The sequence below is a fragment of the Lissotriton vulgaris genome, chromosome 5 (genome assembly GCF_964263255.1).
Source record: "Lissotriton vulgaris chromosome 5, aLisVul1.2, whole genome shotgun sequence".
In the NCBI taxonomy this organism is placed as follows: domain Eukaryota; kingdom Metazoa; phylum Chordata; class Amphibia; order Caudata; family Salamandridae; genus Lissotriton; species Lissotriton vulgaris.
Window position 1 is genome coordinate 335,293,762 of NC_141693.1, and position 18,634 is coordinate 335,312,395.

Below are 18,634 nucleotides of genomic sequence, written 5' to 3' on the forward strand. Positions count from 1 at the left end.
TTTTTTCCAGGCCTTTTCAAGGGAGCGGCAGAGTTTCTTGGACTTCTTGAGATCATCGTTGAACCATGAGGCCTTCTTGCTGCCAGGTTTGTTTTGACGTTTTTTCAGTGGTGCTAAGGTGTCAGCGGAGTTGGATAACCATAGGGTGAGGTTGGCGGCGGCTTCGTTAGCGTTAGAAGAGAGGGCTGGGGTGTTTTGAAGGAGCGATGCGGAGATTTGGTCCGTGGTGATTTTGTTCCAGTTTCTTTGTAGGGTAGGTTGGAGGTGGATGCTGGGTTTTGGTTTGTTGTAGGTGAAGTGAACGCAGCTGTGGTCAGTCCAGAGGAGGTCCGTGGTGTGGCTGAAGGAGACATGGTTGCTGGATGTGAAGATGGGGTCGAGTGTGTGACCTGCGATGTGGGTGGGGGAAGTGACTAGTTGTTTAAGTCCGAGGTTGGCGAGGTTGTCCACGAGGGTGGCGGTGTTGTGGTCGTTGATCTTTTCGAGGTGAAAGTTGAGGTCTCCCAGAAGGATGTAGTCTTTGGAGGGGAGCGCGTGTGGGGTGATGAAGTCCGTGATGTCTTCACTGAATTTTGTGCGGGGTCCTGGTGGTCTGTAGAGGAGGGTGCCTCTGAGTGTGGTTTTGGGGTCGATGTGGATCTGGAAGTGAAGGTGTTCGGAGTTGGCGAGGTTGTCGTCAGAGCTGGTTGAGATGCGGATTGATTTCTTATGGACGATAGCGATTCCTCCTCCTGTGTGGCTGGTACGGTCTTTGCGAGTGATCTTATAGTGATCTTAACTTGTAGTACTCTTGGGCATAGAATATGCTAAATGTTAGTTCACAAATGTATTCCAAATGTATTCCAAATGAAAGGTGGGTTTTTACTTCAGGATATTTGTAGAAGTTTCAACCATTTATTCGTTTAACATCATATTAACTTCATATGATTGAACAGTCACGACGTATTTTTCAAGAGTCAATCATACATATACAGCATGTATAAGATCCACATGGTTTTTGATTCCCCAATGCATTTCGCACCATAGTGCGCTTCCTCAGGGGGTCTGTGAAATGAAAGGAAATAGGACTACTAAGTAATGGTGAAGTAAGAGGAGCACGGAAATACAAGGTAATGAATAATGTTTCATTATTTCTCTCGTGGTATTACCCACCAGCAAATCACCACAAGGTGGCCACAAGCGAATGGTGAGGTTCATGCATACACTGAACAAAGTCATCTGCATTGCCCATGAACGCCTCCAATCGTTGGAGCTAGCCATCTTCTCGTTTTTTCGAGTTTACCACAAACGCCCCACTCCACGACGCAGAGAGCTCCAGGACATCTGTCCATGGGACGGGTGGTGGGGGATTTCATCCCGCATCACCAGAGCCCCTGCACGAGGACAGAATTTATTCTTGCCGACAATTGTAGGAGGGTGGATACCTGACTATGGTTACCCCCAACTTTTTTTGCCTGGTGTTTTGCTGGTTTTTCGACTTAGTTGACCTGGGACCCTGCTATTCAGGGCCCCAGGCCTACTGCTCTCTCTCTAAAATGGATTTCATGTACCTTAGGTACATATCTAATTGGACTGGGCCACCTTATCAGACCCTGTAACTCAGGGCATAGGTGTACCCAGGGCCTACCAGGGGCTGCAGAATGTATTATGTCACCCCTGGCTGGCCAGCTAACTCTGACACAACTGGCTGCACGACAGCTGGGGCAAGGTGGTGTAATCACCCCTTGCTTTAGAAATAGTATACCTATATCTAACCCCTCCTATGACAGGCCTTAACAATCCTGAAGGCAGAGTGCGTGGAATTATGTAAGATGGTGCTCTGGCATGAGCTGAGCCCGTCTGCAGCTTGCGGAACCAAGTTCTAATAGCTGTTCTATGATAACGCGTACCATATACTCTTAAGTGCATTATAATCCTCGCGGTTATTTGCTATCTTTGGTATCGCTTTATCAAAACATATCGAGTAAGGTGTCATACGAATTGGAATACTAACCCCTCGCCAATTCTGGCGACGGGGTTAGCATTCCACCCTTCTAGAGGGACACGACATGTATGTAACTGTGAACCCCGGTTAAAGTTAACTCGAGCCTCAGCATCACAAAATGGATGCTGCCACTACAGACACAAGTCTGACCCCCTGCAGCTGGGAGTCCCTCCAGCGAGGGGAGCTTGGACAAAGGGTTTCCTGTCAGGGGCGGTGCTAGCACCATCCCAGACAGGGTTTTGTGTATCCTAGGTAGGCAGGGCTGAATAGGAAGGTGACTGCAAGTGGCACCCCAGTGCTCACTGTGCATCTGCCAGTTTGAACCAGTTCCAGGGGCACACCAGCCCCTGAGCTGGGGAAAGTCCGGCATGGGAGAGGGGTGTAACCACCCCCCTACCTGGTCCCACCCATGGGCAGGACCTAGTCCCGTACCAGCCCCTTTCTTTAGAATAAAGGTGGGAGCGGGGACCCTTCCAAATGAGATCATCTTTGAATCCTGAAACTACTTTCTACGAAAGGAACTCAAGACTTCTTCCTAAGATTTCTCCCTTGTGACTAAGGAGTAGTCACCCTGCATCTGCGGGCACCAACTAAGTAACCTGCGGTTTGCTGCACGTCCTTCCTCCGGAACCAGACCGACCAGCACGACGAGACCCGGCTTCCCTGGCACCTCTGACCTCTACCTGCATCATCAGCCCAGCTGAGATTTGTGGGTGTGATGAGACCTCGAGGGACCGGCCATCTTCAGAACTGCACTACGCTTATCCAGCACGACCGCCGAGGGATCCTCGAGTAAGTGCTTTGGGGTTTGATAAGCCCTAACCCTGAGCAGCTCCAGCACCGAAGTCCAGCCCCCCAGCATCCACGAGATCTGCGTGGGGCCCTTCTGCTCTCTGCTGCTCACCGCGTTGTCCGGCCACTTGCCTGCTGGCTTGTAGCCCTCCTGACGACGAACTACGACACTTCCATCGCTGGTCTGGTTGCTCCAGACTGGCCCTTGCTCCCCTCCAACAGAGGAGAACCCCGGACCCTCCTGGTCCACTCCAGACGCCATTTTGAGTCCACCGCGAGGGCGTGCATTTGCCAAGAGTTGTTGCCCCAATCCTGGGTCCAGCATCTCCGACAGCAGATACCTTCGTGGGACAGCTCTCACCTCCATCATGGTCGCCGACAACGCCTCCTGGTCCGAGAGACTGCAGAGCCCAGCGTCGCCCACTCACCTGGTCGAGGTGACTTCATCCGGTGCCATCCTGGTGCCCATCTAATCACTGGCTAGTGATTCAGAACTTGGTCCCCTCTGCTTACAGGTACTCAGATCAAATACTTTATTCGGTTTTTGAAGATAAAAAACCATAAAAGTTTGCAATAAATACAAATTACAATCCAAATATTAAAATACATTTTAAGAAACCAAAATACAAAATAGAGTCCCAGACATAAAAAATTCTTTCCCAGTCCCGGGTTAAGGCAGTATCAAGAGAATTCATAATTAATCTTTTGAAATTCTAAGTTACGTATCCAGATATTCAGGGAGGGAAACACGGGTTTATGGGGTAGAAATCATGTGGATCCCATAGTGATATTGGGCCGTCTCTTACTTGGGGCGGCCAGGTTTTCAAGTAAGGGACAATATTTTGATCTCTAAATCGCACAAGTACCAGGTCCCCTGCAACATCTTTGGGAAGAGAGCCCAACCATCCCACCCTTCTAACGCTCCTAATTGCTCCGTATAAATTACGGGGCAGTGGCCTATTTTTTGACAGCCAGAATTTGGTTTTATTGAGTAGGTCATGATGTCTTTCGATTTTGCCAAATGGAAGGGCGGGTACACCCGCAATGATGCACACGTATGGGGCCGCTTCCGGGGGTAAGTGGATAGAGTTAACTTTATTTTCGCCTGCTCTAGGTGCAGTCGGATCGGAAAGAAAGACTTTTGCAGTGTATTTAACTGTTTTTTGCCCTGGAGCACCAGGGCCAACAAGTTGTATTTGGCGGATTTTTTTCTGCACAGGTGGTGATTTTAGACCTAAGTGGGTAGGATGTGTCTTAGGGCGATTAGATGCATCACTGCGTTTATCAACCAGCATGTTTGACTTAATGGCGTTCTCTATCCCAGAGAGCCTATCCCCTAAGGTAATAATTTTTTCTAACAGTGGGGCTATCATAGCGCTAACCATCTGTTCAATGAGGGGTAGTAAGTGCAAAAGGGGAGGGGGTGTTTTGGCTTCAGGAATCTCAGCAATCGGTGGGACCGTTGGGGAGTTAGCAAAAGATAGAGTATGGCACCGTTTTAGGATTAGGGGGTTGTTTTCACCTTGGTTAACAGCGTTATGTTTCCTTTTCGCGGATGAAACTGAGGGAATTCAGTACTTTGCCTAATCGGGCTGCGGGATGTGTTAGATAGTATGGAGGGATCTAAAGATATAGCCGTGTCTGAAGGTGTACTAGCACTTTCGGTCATGGGTGTAGTTTCCAGTGTGACATATTTAGTTTTGCATAGAAGGTTTAATTCATCTAGTAAAGAATACGTTTGCCCAGTGCCAGCTACACCGGTTGTGTGGTCCCCCTTGGAGGTCATGGTGGGAATGGGCTAAAGGGCCGTGGAGTGTGGAGAAATCCACAAGCGTAGAAAGGGAAGGATTTGAGGGGGTCTTTATCTTATGGCAAATATACCTTTATTATGTCAGCCAAAAGGGAGGTGGCCCGTCCCGTCCTTATCCGGCCTTTGAGGGCCGTAGAGGGCCCGGGCTTTGCCCCGGGCTATGTCCCGCGGGAATAGGTACTAAATTTATTCACTAAAGGTAGGGGGGCGAGGACGCCGAGGGAAGAGGCAGCAGCTGTGAAACACCGAGCCTGCTCGACCTCGCAGTCCCTCGGCGTGTGGAGCAGTTCAAATCCTATCACCCCAGGTCAGCCTGCAGAGTTCAGAAGGCGCTTGCAAAGCGCTAGAATCCCACGTCGTTCTCCCCAGTGGCAAGACACCATGAGCGGCTCCCGCGGAGCGGGGGCCGCGAAAAGTATTTGTAGTGACCAGGTAGGGGGGCGGGGACGCCGAGGGAAGAGGCAGCATCGCTGACAGCAGATACCTTCGTAGGGCAGCTCTCACCTCCATCATGGTCGCCGACAACGCCTCCTGGTCCGAGAGACTGCAGAGCCCAGCATCGCCCACTCACCTGGTCGAGGTGACTTCATCCGGTGCCATCCTGGTGCCCATCTAATCACTGGCTAGTGATTCAGAACTTGGTCCCCTCTGCTTACAGGTACTCTCTTCAGCTGATCCAGTCCTTGGATCGACCCGGAACATCTTCACTGGTCGCCAGCCAGCAACTTCCACTTCAGGCTCCTGGTTCGTCAACGAAGAAACCCGACGACACTTGAACCCTATGCAGCCGCAGCCCCTGGGCTAGGTAAACCGAGTACCATGGTGCTCCAGCGTAGACCAACTCTCTAAGTGTCTAGATCCACTTTCGTTTTTGACCTACCTAGTCGGGTTCGCCCGAGAACACTAACTTTGTAATTCCTAGCAACCATAGACTTTGTCCCGCATTACGTGTGAGAGTTTCCACTCTGCACATGATGTCCCTAGGCCTCCTGCTTCTAATCCAAGGGTTCAGCATTGTAGTTCCAGCGTTTCTAAAGTCTATGAGAGTAGTACTTACCTGCTAGTAATTTCGAATTCCACTTGTAGAGTTTATGGTTTTTCGTGCCCCTCGGGCATTTGTGTAAATTGTGCGACTTTCAGAAATTCTTTAAGAGCTTTGTATTGTGCTTAGCGCCCTGTCCTTATAAAGAGTCCAGGGCTGTTGTGTTCTAAATAAATATCCTTTTATTTTCATAACAACTTGTGTGGTGTCCTTTCACTTGGTGTTCAAGGGGTATATGTGATGGTATAACAGCTGGCTTAACACGACCTCTAGAGTTTAGCCTAAAGACTGCTCTTGTCCATGCTACTAGGATAGCTGGTCTATACGGTTGACTTACAACCAATTTATTTTATTTATTTATTTAATTTATATAGCGCGTTATAACCACCGGGGCCTCTAAGCGCTGGGTTGTTTGGACTGATACATAGTGATCACTAGAATAGTGAGCACTGCATATCAGGCCAACTTCTCACAACAATCTCGAAATCAAGTCAGTCGACGGAGGGAAGCCTGTCCGTCTGACCTTAAGGCAGGCGACAGGGTAATTCTCGGGTGGCAAGTTCAGATTCCTGTATGAAAGAGCACCCTGGGTCAACACTCACCGGAAAGGCAAGAGGATTACGGCGAAGCGAGGATTGGAGACTGTCACAAGGAACGTATCGCTTTTCAAAGCGTTTCTCACTCCTCAGGAGGGGTCATCAGACTCCGCCGTGGAGTACAGTTTAACTATGGAAGGTATGCCTTGATTTTTGATTTGACAAGGGCTGGGGGACAAGAAATGGTAATGTCCCTAGAGTGTTGTTTAGTTTTGCGATTCCCCTCTAGGAGGGGGACACCACACACTCATTTTATATGTTTTTTGCGTTCTTTAAATTTGTCTAAATGTCATGGTGTCATTCTTTTTATTGGATTTAGACGGGGTGGGTGGGGGAACCCCAAGAGGTCAAAGTGGAGGGGGCTACCGTTTCTAGGGAGTCTATCTTCCTTCTGTCATCATGGCGGTTAGAGTAGTTTGATGGAAGGCTAGGGGTCTGAATTCCCCAAATGAGCGCCAGCGACTTTGGAAATACATGCTTGATCACAATGTTCAGATCATCGCTCTTCAGAAAACACACCTCAAAAAATCTGATGATCAGAGATTGCGCCATAAGGCTTACCCCTACATATTTCGGTCCTCGCATTCTTCAAAACAAAATGGGGTGGCACTGGTGTTCTATGCTGGGGTTCCTTTTCAGGATCAGGACACTAAACGTACAAAAGCGGGAGATACATCATGGTTAGGGGGGGGATCTTCGAGGTCGCCCATGTACATTTGCAGCTCTCTATGCACCTAACACAGGTCAACAAGACTTCATTCTTTCCTTCCTAATGACTTTAGAAATTTTTGCCCGGGGGGATATACTGCTCTTGGGGGACTTCAATTTCGTCTGGGATTTGGACAGAGACACATCACACTCCCACAGGGCTCCAGGGGGGTATTTGGATTGGTGCTGCGCTCACAACTTCAGCACTTGGGGTTGGTGGATGTTTAGAGGGATGCCAATCCCACGACGAGAGACTTCTCGTTCTTTTCACGTTCCCATAGAACATACTCGCGTATTGATTACATTTTCCTGAGCCTGTCCCTGCTACCATCTGTTTTACAATCACAGTTTCAACCAATCTGCATTTCGGGCCTTGCCCCCTTAGAGATGACGATCACGTGGCCAAACCCGTGCCCTAGACACGTCCGATGGTACTTCCCCAACTTCCTACGCAGAGACAGACTCCTCAGAGACGAACTTAGGAAGACTATAAAGGGGTATTTTGAGATGAACGACCCTGAGGACACTTCTCACTCTAATATTTGGGATGCCCTTAAGGCAGTAATTCAGGGCAAGTGCATTGAAATGGCCACTACCTTGCACTCCCAACAATGTGCGAGGCGTCTCAAGCTCGAAAGCGAACTTCAGTCCACTGAACAAGCACAGAAGACCCAACCTTCAAATCTGACCCTTCAGAAGATTACGTCCCTAAAGGGGAAACTATAGGGCATCTACACGAATAGAGCCGAAAAATCTATCTTGCAGTTGCAGGCCAGGAGCTATGAAAGTGGGAACCTTATTGGCGCGCCAATTACGGGCCAAACAGGAACATGAGTACATCAAACACATAATAGATGGCAATGGCATATCTCACAGATCAGAGGAGGGTAAGACTGGAGCTTTTGAAGATTTTAACGGAGCCCTGTATACCTCGAAGTCCTCTGGGTCGAACGACCCATCGGGCTACTTGGACGCACTGGACCTCCCTCAGGTAGGATGCGTACTAATGAAGAGCTCTCGCAGCCTATCTCTGGCGAAGAAGTACAAAAGACGATCGATTCCCTTAAACTCCAGAAAGCTCGCGGTCCGGATGGTTTTTCAGCCGACTTCAATCATACTTCAGCACGGGAGTGTGTTGCCTTTTTAACTACATTGTTTAATTACATCGCTTCTACACACAAGGTTACTCCTTCCATTGGAGAGGCAATAATGGTTGTACTTCCTAAACCTGGCAAGGATTTAGCAATCTGCTCCTCCTATCGCCCGATCGCTCTGCTGAACCTTGATGCCAAAATGTATTCCAAAATCCTGGCTACACGTCTCAAAACTATCCTACCTGCACTCTCGTATCTGGGCCAATCTGGGTTTATTAAGGGGAGGCAAACACATGACAACTTGAGGCGCATCATTCATATCATTGAAAAGGCCAACAAGGAGAATATTCCCGAAGCGCTTCTCTCGCTAGACGCTGAGAAAGCTTTCGATCGCGTGGAATGGTCCTTCTTATTTAAAGTGCTCCAGCACTTTGGCTTCAGCGGAACCTTCATTGGGATGATTCGTGTTAGTTATCACTCTCCTAGTTCTTGGGTCCTGTTCAACGGAGTAGCGTCCTCCCCCTTTCCCCTGACGCATGGGACGAGGCAGGGGCGTCCCCTATCTCCCCTTCTTTTTGCCTTGAGCATTGAACCTCTTGTGCATAGGATCAGGGGTAATGAGGAGATTCAGGGGTTAAATTTTGGCACGGAATACCATAAGATATCGCTATTCGCCGACGACGTGCTCCTTCCGGTGACAGAACCCCAGATTTCTCTCCCGGCTATCAAAGCTGAGTTGAAAGTGTTTGAAGTGGTGGCAGGCTTTAAGTTTAACTTAACAAAATCCTTCCTACTAAATCTGACAATACCCAAAGACGAATGGCGGTAGATCGAAGGGATGTCACCTTTTCGTTGCACATCGCAGGATATTACCTATCTGGGATTCAAAGTTACCTCGCGTGTGCAGGACCTGCATAGGGCTAATTTCCCTCCCCTCATGCATCAATTAAAGAGCAATCTGGGAGAGGAGGAGCTTTGCGCGCATCCGAGATGGCCGCGTGAGCACAGGGCTCCCGAGACCCTCGCCGCCCTCCGCATAAATCCTGAACGATATCCTGATTACGAAGACGGGTTATTGGAGATGAAGTCCAGCTGATGGAATAGTTGTTTTCAAAAATTGAATCGGACATCGGGAACCTCTACTACGACATCCCGAACTTTTTTTTTCAGAACCAAATTTTATTGTGTTGTTGAAAGGCTGCGATAAAGGCACAGCACTCCGGGCACCGGAGGTGCTGTGAGCATTAAAATAATAATCATACATATGCAATTCCAGCAACAGTTTAAACTAAAGTTACTTCCTTCTATCCCCCCTCCCATCGCCCTCTAACTCCCCCTACCCGGAGCCCCCCCCCCCCAGCCCCCTGCACAGTGTCTAATCGATCCACAACTAACAAGCATGGCAAGTAAATTCAGTGTGTAAGTCTCATTCCCGGGGATTAAGGCCCAATTGTCCGTCTTTGGGTTCCGCTTGCACCACCGGCTCCAGCAATAGTCCTCTGTAATCTGCCCATCTCTTCCAGATCTTATAATGCTTTCTGGGGCAGCCCCTGGCTTCAAAGATCGGGCGCTCCAGACCCATATAGTAATCTGAACCCCTTTTCCACACTCCCACCAGAGGGGCCCTGGGAGCATTCCAGGCTCGAGCCATGTCCCTCTTGGCTACTGTAAGGCCCAGAAGCAGCAAATGATGTTTATAGATGTTCCCCCACACCTGTTCCAGAACATGGAGAAGACCCAGCTGCGGCGTACGGGGGAGCTCCCAGCCCAACACCTCAGACAGGCAGTCCCACACTCCTGACCAAAACCTCCGCAGCCCATCGCACGACCACACCGTATGTACAAATGTGCCCACCTCTCGACCACACCTCAAGCAATCAGGGGACGCAATTTGAAGGACCGGGTTTTTAGAACCCAGCGGCGTCAGGGAGAGCGCCTGAAACCTTCGAGTTCCCCTGTCTTGGCAAACAGAGACACGGGATACTTCTTGATGACGTCAAAGACCAAAGTTTATTGGCTGCAACCAGGAACAGAGATCTACGAAGTACACACGGGTAGTTCGTCAGAGACTGCACAAATTCGATAAGCGGAGCATGGTCTTTTATGCCAAAAATCAAGCCTCAGGCAACATTCCAATTCACATTCGGTGCATCAAAAACTGACCAATGACAATGTAACATTTCAAAAGTAGCGAATGACGACAGTCAAAGACAATCCCATTTTCCGTTGTCCAGCCCACCAGAAATGACCATGCACATTCCCTGTTTCCTGTTCGATCAGGCCGGACAAACCCATCATAAACCCTTCGACCCAAATTAATGATTATGTCGTAAAGGAAAGGCAGAAACAGATTGGAAAGGAGATACAAAGGTCGGAGCAGTGTACCATAAACTCGGGCATGTCCTGCTCTTTGATCTTTATCAGACCAGCTGCTGAACAAGTAACTGGCTCAGCGAGGTCAGCCTCGGGCTAGGAGTCAGTTCGGCCAGGTCACCCAGAAGTCAGCTAAGGCGTACGTGTCTCAAGGACTCGCTCGGCCACAGTCATCGGGCCTATGTTAGGGCAACCACACAAAATGGCTGCCGTATACAAAATGGAACCCGAAAGTTCAAACTAAATCCTTGAATAGAGAGTGTTCTCCTATATCGATTCATACGAAAACACTCAGACACGCTACACTCGCCATTTGCGGTCTGCTGACACCAAAATCGTCCATTTCCGACGATCTTTATTGAACGGGTTCGGAACCAACGAACCCAGTTCGTAAACCACGGAACCACAGACCCTCTTTTTGCCCTATCATAGGCAACAAACCCAAACCCATGTTAATCTGAATCTGGATCTATATTCATCAAGTCATCCATATGCTGCTGTAGCATCATCCTATTACTGAGTATCTCTCTCTGGACAGGTTTCCATGCACACAAAGTGGCACAAAGGCCACAAATAGCAGGAGCACACTGCACGCAGAGACAGAACATGAAGAGGATTGCTAAGATCATCCCAATAACCATCAAAATCTTCCAACCCCAAGTAGATATCAATCCCCATAACCATCCCATCAAAGACCAATCCCCTTTGTCCAAATGGACAGAATCGGAGATTTTATGCAATTTGGAAATGGCCTGGAAGACTGATGGAGCGTTGTCTGGAATGAAAACGCAGCAGCTCGATTTAATCAGTTTACAAACTTCACCTCGATCTGCTAGAATAACGTCTAGGGCAACTCTATTCTGAAGTGTCATAAGTCTATCTGACTGGAGCTCAGCAGTCAGGTTACCAAGGGCACCAGCAGTTTCTACTATGGTGGACTCAACCACTCTCGTCAACTGACGAATATTCCTACTGTTAGCCATAGGTCCCCCGAACGGCAGAAAACCCTTAAAGAAATCTCCCAACTCTTGCCCTGCAGTGTCTTCTTGACTAAAGACACCTCTAGCAACTCTCATCTTATGGTAATCTGCCGCAGCTGTAAAGGTGGGAGGTAACAGAAAGGAAACAAAACATGTGCCCGAGAAGTCGGGGGGCAACCATGTATATGCTTTGTCGTAGCAAAAAAAGTAGGTACCCTTAGCAGCTAGGAACGCTGGGGAAGACTGAGACGCGAATACATAAGTCTCAGTGCAAACACTCTTCCCTAACTGGGCCTTCGGATTTTTACCATTGCCCTGCAGACAATAGTGGCCCCGATGGGGCACTATCCAAATCGGTGGAGAACTTTTCGCTCGCTGGTTAACACTCAGACTAACTCCATATCCAGTAACGTTCCAACCACTATATGGTTGTCTCTCATCTTTCGGAATAGTCTCAACTGCATTAGTCCCTTTAACCATGTCGACTATGCCTCTAGCTAAAGCACTATTCTTCGGATTGTCTTTCGGTGAACGTAGGGGGTAGACGCTATGGGCATAAATAAACATGGTTCTGTAAGCCCGAATCGAACCATTTAAACTAAAGGGCAGGACTAAATAAGGAATACCCTTATCGATTGTATGAGGCATCAAACCACAAATCCAACAGTTTGTCGTATTCATCACTAACTGGTGTTGGTGCAGAAGTTGTATGAAGGAATTGTTAGCAAATTCCAATCGTTTGACTACCTCATGTTCAGGCAAAGGATGAAAAGAATGAGAAGAAATAGTGGGTGAAGGTGTAGGTTGCACAGTGGGATTAACCGTCATTTTAAGAACAAATGTTACATAACCAGCTATAAATATTATAAGGCTCAATAATAGAAATAAACATGATATCAAAAAACATCTCTTCGATATTATTTTGCATATTCGTTTTCTAAAAGTCAGTGTCTGTACAGGTCTCTCCAACTCAAAGAAATCCATCCTAAACTAAATGTGCTGCCCACGGTGGTTGGTTGATTCTGCTCAGGAGTGCCTCTGCTAAACCCAGGAAGGCTGCCTCGGGCCAACAGAACCCTCGACCTAGTGTCTCAGGCTTGCACTCCCAAGACTGGAGCAACCGCGACCCTAGCAGCAAGAACCGGATGGCGGTTCAAGAAAAACAAAAATGAGTAGATCCTTGGTGGAGAGTTAACCTGCAAACGGAAAAAAAATCAATCTTTATTAGTTTTTTATTTGTCCAAAACTCTCGATCTCAGATTATAACGATTTCTTCCAGCTAATTCTTGGTCAGCGAACAAAAGATGAGGCTCGGTAGTGTCCAATCGATCTGCAGGAGATACTGATGCTTGAAAAATTCAGTCGCTTTCTTTCTGTGAGTTCGTTCCAATCAATCTAGCATCGCTGAACGGTATAAACCATGGGACCACTTCTGTTTCAGAGTCTGCAAGTCCCTCCTGGACCCACTTATTGTAAGGCAAGGGCAAAGGTGCCCTTTTGGTATGCGATCCGTGGATCCAGTTTCGTTTACCCTGCACTCGTAACGCATATCTTGTTGACAGGAGCACTTGATAGGGCCCAGTCCAGCGGGGCTGTTCATTTTTGGTCCGCTGAAAGTTACGCACAAAGACCAAGGAGCCAGGTTCGATGGAGTGCCCTGGATCCTCTGAAGCTTGTGGAAGACTGTCATGCACCTGTTGGCGTAAAACACACATTTTAGTTGTCAGTTCATGCAAATAATCAAGCAGCACAGGATACTCGAGATCTCTAAATCTTGTTGGTCTTGGTACGACCCAAATGTTCGCTGGGCGACCAAACACAACCTCGTACGGACTCAAACCCATTCGTGAATGCACAGTCATCCTTGTAGACAGAAGTGCTAATGGCAAGGCATCTGGCCATTGTAAACCAGTGCTCTCTTGAATATTGGCCAATTTCAACTTGAGTGCCATTATAGCACTCGACTAAACCTGCTGATTGGGGGTGGTTTGCAGCGTGGAATTTCTGCCTAATCCCAAGACCCTCGCACACTCTCTTCATAACTTGACCCCCAAATTCACTCCCATTATCACTCCAGATGATTCTCGGAAGTCCAAATCTCGAGAAAATTATTTTATCAAGGCTTTTGCTGTGGACAAGGCAGTGTTGTCTTTAAGGGGGTAAGCTTCTACCCATCTAGAAAAGGAGCAAACAACCACTAACACATATTTCAAGTTGTTGCATCTCTCCATATGGATAAAATCTAGCTGCAAGGCCTCAAACGGATACGTAGGAGGAGCAAAATGACCAGCTGGTGTTGGAGTTCCCTTACCAGGATTATGCATCAAACATACCATACAGTTTCTGACCAAATTCTCTGCACATTTGGGAATCCCCACATTCTGCCAAACCGGGGCCAACAACTTGCAAATCCCTTTCACACTAATATGTGCCATTCCATGAGCCATTGTAACAACCGGAAGCACATACGCATTAGGCAACAACCATCTCTGATGTTCTGACAATTCAGTCCAAATACCATTCGAATCCAATCTAATGTGTCCCTATATAATCACTTCCCCTCACCGACGGCGCAGCGGGCGGGCGCAGCGGGCGCGACGAAGGCGCGCCGAAGTTGCGCCTAAGTTAAGCCCGTCTGCGCCCGTCCGCGGCCGACCGGGGCTAGGGGCACAATACCCTGCCCAAATCATTTCTTACACTTCTTCCCAGCTTCACAGGCTACAGGGTCCGTGGGTTCTATCTGCCTCTACACACTCACGGATATCCCAGCTAGATTTATCCCCTCCTTCTCACTGTTCCTGTTCATTCACTTCTTCTATTCCGGTCCCCCCTTCCACAGAAGCCGTCAATACGGCCCCAGTTAAGACCCTTAAGGCGTATTATCTGAATACCAGATTGGCGGTGGCTCATTCACATGAACTATCAGTGTTGTTAGATCATCATGCACCAGATCTTCTCCTTTTAACCGAGACATGGTTCTGTGATGACTCCCTACCCACCTTGCTAGCTACATTGCCCGCCCCCTACTATGCACTTCGGGCCGATCGTTCATCCGGCAGAACGGGGGGTGGCGTCGCGGTCATTGCCCGTTCTGATCTTCCATTCCAACTGCTCTCTCTCCCCGATATTGCCACCACAGAATATCTTGCTATTCGAACCACGTCCACATCCCCCCCTCTCACCTGTCTTCTCATTTATCGACCTCCCCAGTCGCCTCTACGATTTCTTCCTGATTTCCAGGAGGTGTTAGCCACCCTCTCGGTCAATAACTCTTCGGTGTTATTACTGGGTGATTTTAATTTTTGGCCCTCCGACCCAGCAGAGTGCTCATCTTCTAGAGAGTTTTCAGACACACTTTTATCTCTTAATTTTGTTTCTCACGTATCTTCCCCAACTCACATCAAGGGGCATATCTTGGACCAGATTTGGTCCTTGAACTGCCCTGTCGACTCCCTTCTTATTTCTCCTTGCACTTGGTCTGATCATCACCTGATTTCTTTTGTTCTTTCTATCAGTTCTCCAGTTAGGGCCCCCCTTCCCAAAAATGTCTGGGTCCGCTCGTGGAGTAGAGTTGACCCGGCGAACTTATCAGCTCTTTTAAGTGCTTCCTATCCCGTTTTACACGGGCTTTCCACCTCGGCTCAGGTTAACAGCATTGAACAATGGCTCTCCTCAGCCAGTGAGTCCATTGCCCCCTTGAAACGTCTGACCTCCAAGCGGGAGAAAGATGCCAACCTGTGGTTTACCGATGACCTGAAAACCATCAAATTATCGGTACGCCGTGCTGAGAGGGCCTGGAGGAGAAACTATTGTCCCATCTTAAGAGCTGATTTTACCACTCTATTAGCTCAATATAAGAATGCCATCTTGGCCGCTAAAACTGCCTATTTCTCCTCCAAGATCCTCACAGCCGAGGACCAATCAAGGGAAATTTTCTCGATTGTTCAGAACCTAGCCTTCTCAGATTGTACCTCTCTTAAGCCCTCTCCTTACCTTGCCCTTTGTCACTCTCTCAATAGCTTTTTCATTGATAAAATTGCTGCCATTAAAGCTAATATCCCTGCACCTTCCCCGTCTTTTGTTGATCCTCAGTGCCCTCCTTCCCAAGGACAATTAAACTCTCTCCCCCTTCTGACCAAGGAATCCTTCACATCCTTAATCCCCCTTGTAAAATCTGGCTCTCCCCTTGACACCTGTCCCGCTCAAATACTTCGTCACATTTACATCTCCTGCCCTGATCCTCCCCTTCACTTATTAAACAGTTCACTCTCTCAGGGGGTTGTCCCCAACCCCTTGAAATCAGCTATCATTTTACCCATTTTAAAAAAACCTGGCGCAGACCCCTCGATCCCAGCCAACTTTCGCCCCATTTCTCTCCTACCATTTTTGGCTAAGGTGCTCGAGCGCCATGTCACCAGGTCTCTGAGCACCTTTGTGGAAGAAAAGGGGGGAGCTGACTTCCCGCCAGGCTGGTTTTCGCCCCGCACACTCTACGGAGTCCGTAGTCCTTTCGGTCCTTGACAACCTCAGGGAGGGGAGGGACACCAATCAATTCCAGGCACTGGTCCTCCTCGATCTCTCTGCCGCCTTCGACACGGTGGATCATACCATCTTACTTTCCCGTGTCGCGGCGGCGGGGATCGGGGGTACGGCCCTGGTTTGGTTGTCCTCCTTCCTGAGGGACCGCACCCAGGCAGTTCGCCTGGGTGACTTCACTGCGGACTTTCGGAAGGTTCTGTGCGGGGTCCCCCAAGGCTCCTCCCTTTCACCTCTTCTGTTTAATCTTTACATTTCTCCCCTCATTTTTTCTTTACAACAAATGGAGGTCACCGTATACAACTATGCGGATGACCTCCAACTTGTCTTCAATCTGTCCTCTTCTTCTGCCTCTATCTCTAATTTCCAGTCCACTATGATTTTCATCAGGGACTGGATGGATTTCAACCACCTGAAACTCAACCCTGATAAGACCGAGTTGGTGTTGACGGGTGGTTGTTCCAGTCCCTGGTCTTCACTTTTTTGGCCCCCTTCCCTTGGTCCCTCTCCGGTCCCCTCTACTTCGGTCAAAACCCTTGGTATTAAACTCAACTCTCACCTTACCCTTCACTCCCAGGTTAGTTCTGTGGTTTCTTCCTCTTTTCTGTCTCTTCGCACCATCCGCAAGGTCTCTCGATTTTTCACCTTTGAGGCCTTGAAGTTGATCGTCCTTGCGATGGTCATCTCCCGCCTGGATTATGGCAACGCCCTATATGCAGGTATACCTGCATATAGTCTCAGGCGGTTGCAGATGATCCAAAACCAGGCGGCTCGGCTGGTCTTCAACCTGCCTAAATCCTCACATGTCACCCCCCTTCTGAAACTTTTACATTGGCTTCCGGTTCGGGAATGTATCCAATTCAAGCTTGCATCTATCACTTACCAGGCTCGATTGGGTACGGCCCCTGCATTCATTTCTTCGGAGATTATCCCTTACTTGCCAACTAGGGAGCTCCGATCTTCTTCCCAATCCCTCCTGATAGTTCCCCAGTTTTGCCGGAAAAAGTGGGGGGGCTCAAAATTTGCGACCCTTGCCCCAACCCTTTGGAACTCATTACCCCTTGATCTCAGATCCCTAACCCCATATTCCCAGTTTCGAAAGAAACTTAAAGCCTACTTCTTCAGCAAAATTTTCACTTAATCCTCTGTTACCCGACCTCCCTTCCTTGCCTATTGTGGAGATCTGCCAGATACAGCGCCATGAAACCGCTGGTGTAAGAGCGCTATATAAGAATTTTTAAACTCAAACTCAAACTCTTACTCTCTCTCCATTCATCCAACTCTTTCTCTGTGGCCTCACTCTGAATAGATTTCACGCTCTCAATAGTATCTTCACACATACTCTTCTCTGGAACCCATCTCGCTGGACCCGCAACATACATTCGACTCATCATGTTTCTAGCCGTTTCTTTCGCAACTTCATCCGCAAACGCATTACCACGACCAACATCATCCGTAACCTTTTTATGGGCACTGCATTTCACAATCACGACTTGCAGTGGTAGCGTAAGAGATTTGAGGAGTTCATTCACCAATTGTCCATGTTGTATCTTCGTACCATGCAATGTCAAAAATCCACGTTCACGCCACAAACGTCCAGAGCTATGAGCCACGCCAAATGCATACTGACTATCCGTATACACATTCACTCGTTTTCCTTTCGCCAACACACATGCTCTCGTAAGTGCAATCAATTTAGCCGCTTGTGCGGAGTTATGTGGGATATGTGCAGTTTCAACAACCGTATGCAAAGTCGTCACAGCATAGGCTGCAGTCGTATCACCATTCGGTAACTTAAAGCACGAACCATCAACCCACAAAGCATCATCACAATCAAGAAGAGGAGTGTCCCTAAGGTCCACTCTCCCTTTCGTCTCTTCTTCGTTTCTTAGAAAACAATCATGCTGTTCTTCACTATCGTCATCTGTCTCAAGCGAAATCGGCAACAATGTAGCTGGGTTTAAGGTATTACACCTTCTTATATGCACATGACTCGCTAACAATGTCAGCTCATACCCTGACAACCGAGCACTAGTTAAGTGCTGTGTCTTCGTACGATTCAACAAGGTATCCACTGCATGTGGAACCATGACCACTAACGTATTATCCATAACCAAACCAGCAGATTGTCGAATTGAAACAGCCACTGCCGCTGTGGCTCTCAAGCAACTCGGCAACGCTCTAGCTACAGGATCCAAAGTTGACGAAAAGTACGCACATGGGCGTTGCTTATCGCCAAACTGCTGAGTCAAAACCGACAATGCACATCCCTCTCTCTCGTGGACATACAATGTAAAAGGCTTACTGTAGTCGGGAGTACCCAACACAGGAGCCGAACACAGCGCATTACGTAGTTCAGAAAAGCTCTTTTGACATTCGTCAGTCCAAGGAATAGGATTTGGAGTATCCTTAACAGTAAGAGCTATCAAAGGCTTCGCTAACAGAGAAAAATTGGGAATCCACTGTCTACAGTACGACGTAATACCCAAAAACGCACGTACTTCTCTCTGTGTCATAGGAACACTCATTTTCGCAATGGCTTGAATTCTTTTTGGGGTCAATTTCCTTCCCTCCTTCGATAAGAGGTGACCTAGGTAGGTAACTTCTTGTCGACAGAATTGTAATTTTGAGAGGGAAACTTTATGGTGACAATCAGATAAGTGTCGCAATAAAGACAAAGTGGCATCCTTACAAATCTCCTCAGTATCTGCGGCAACTA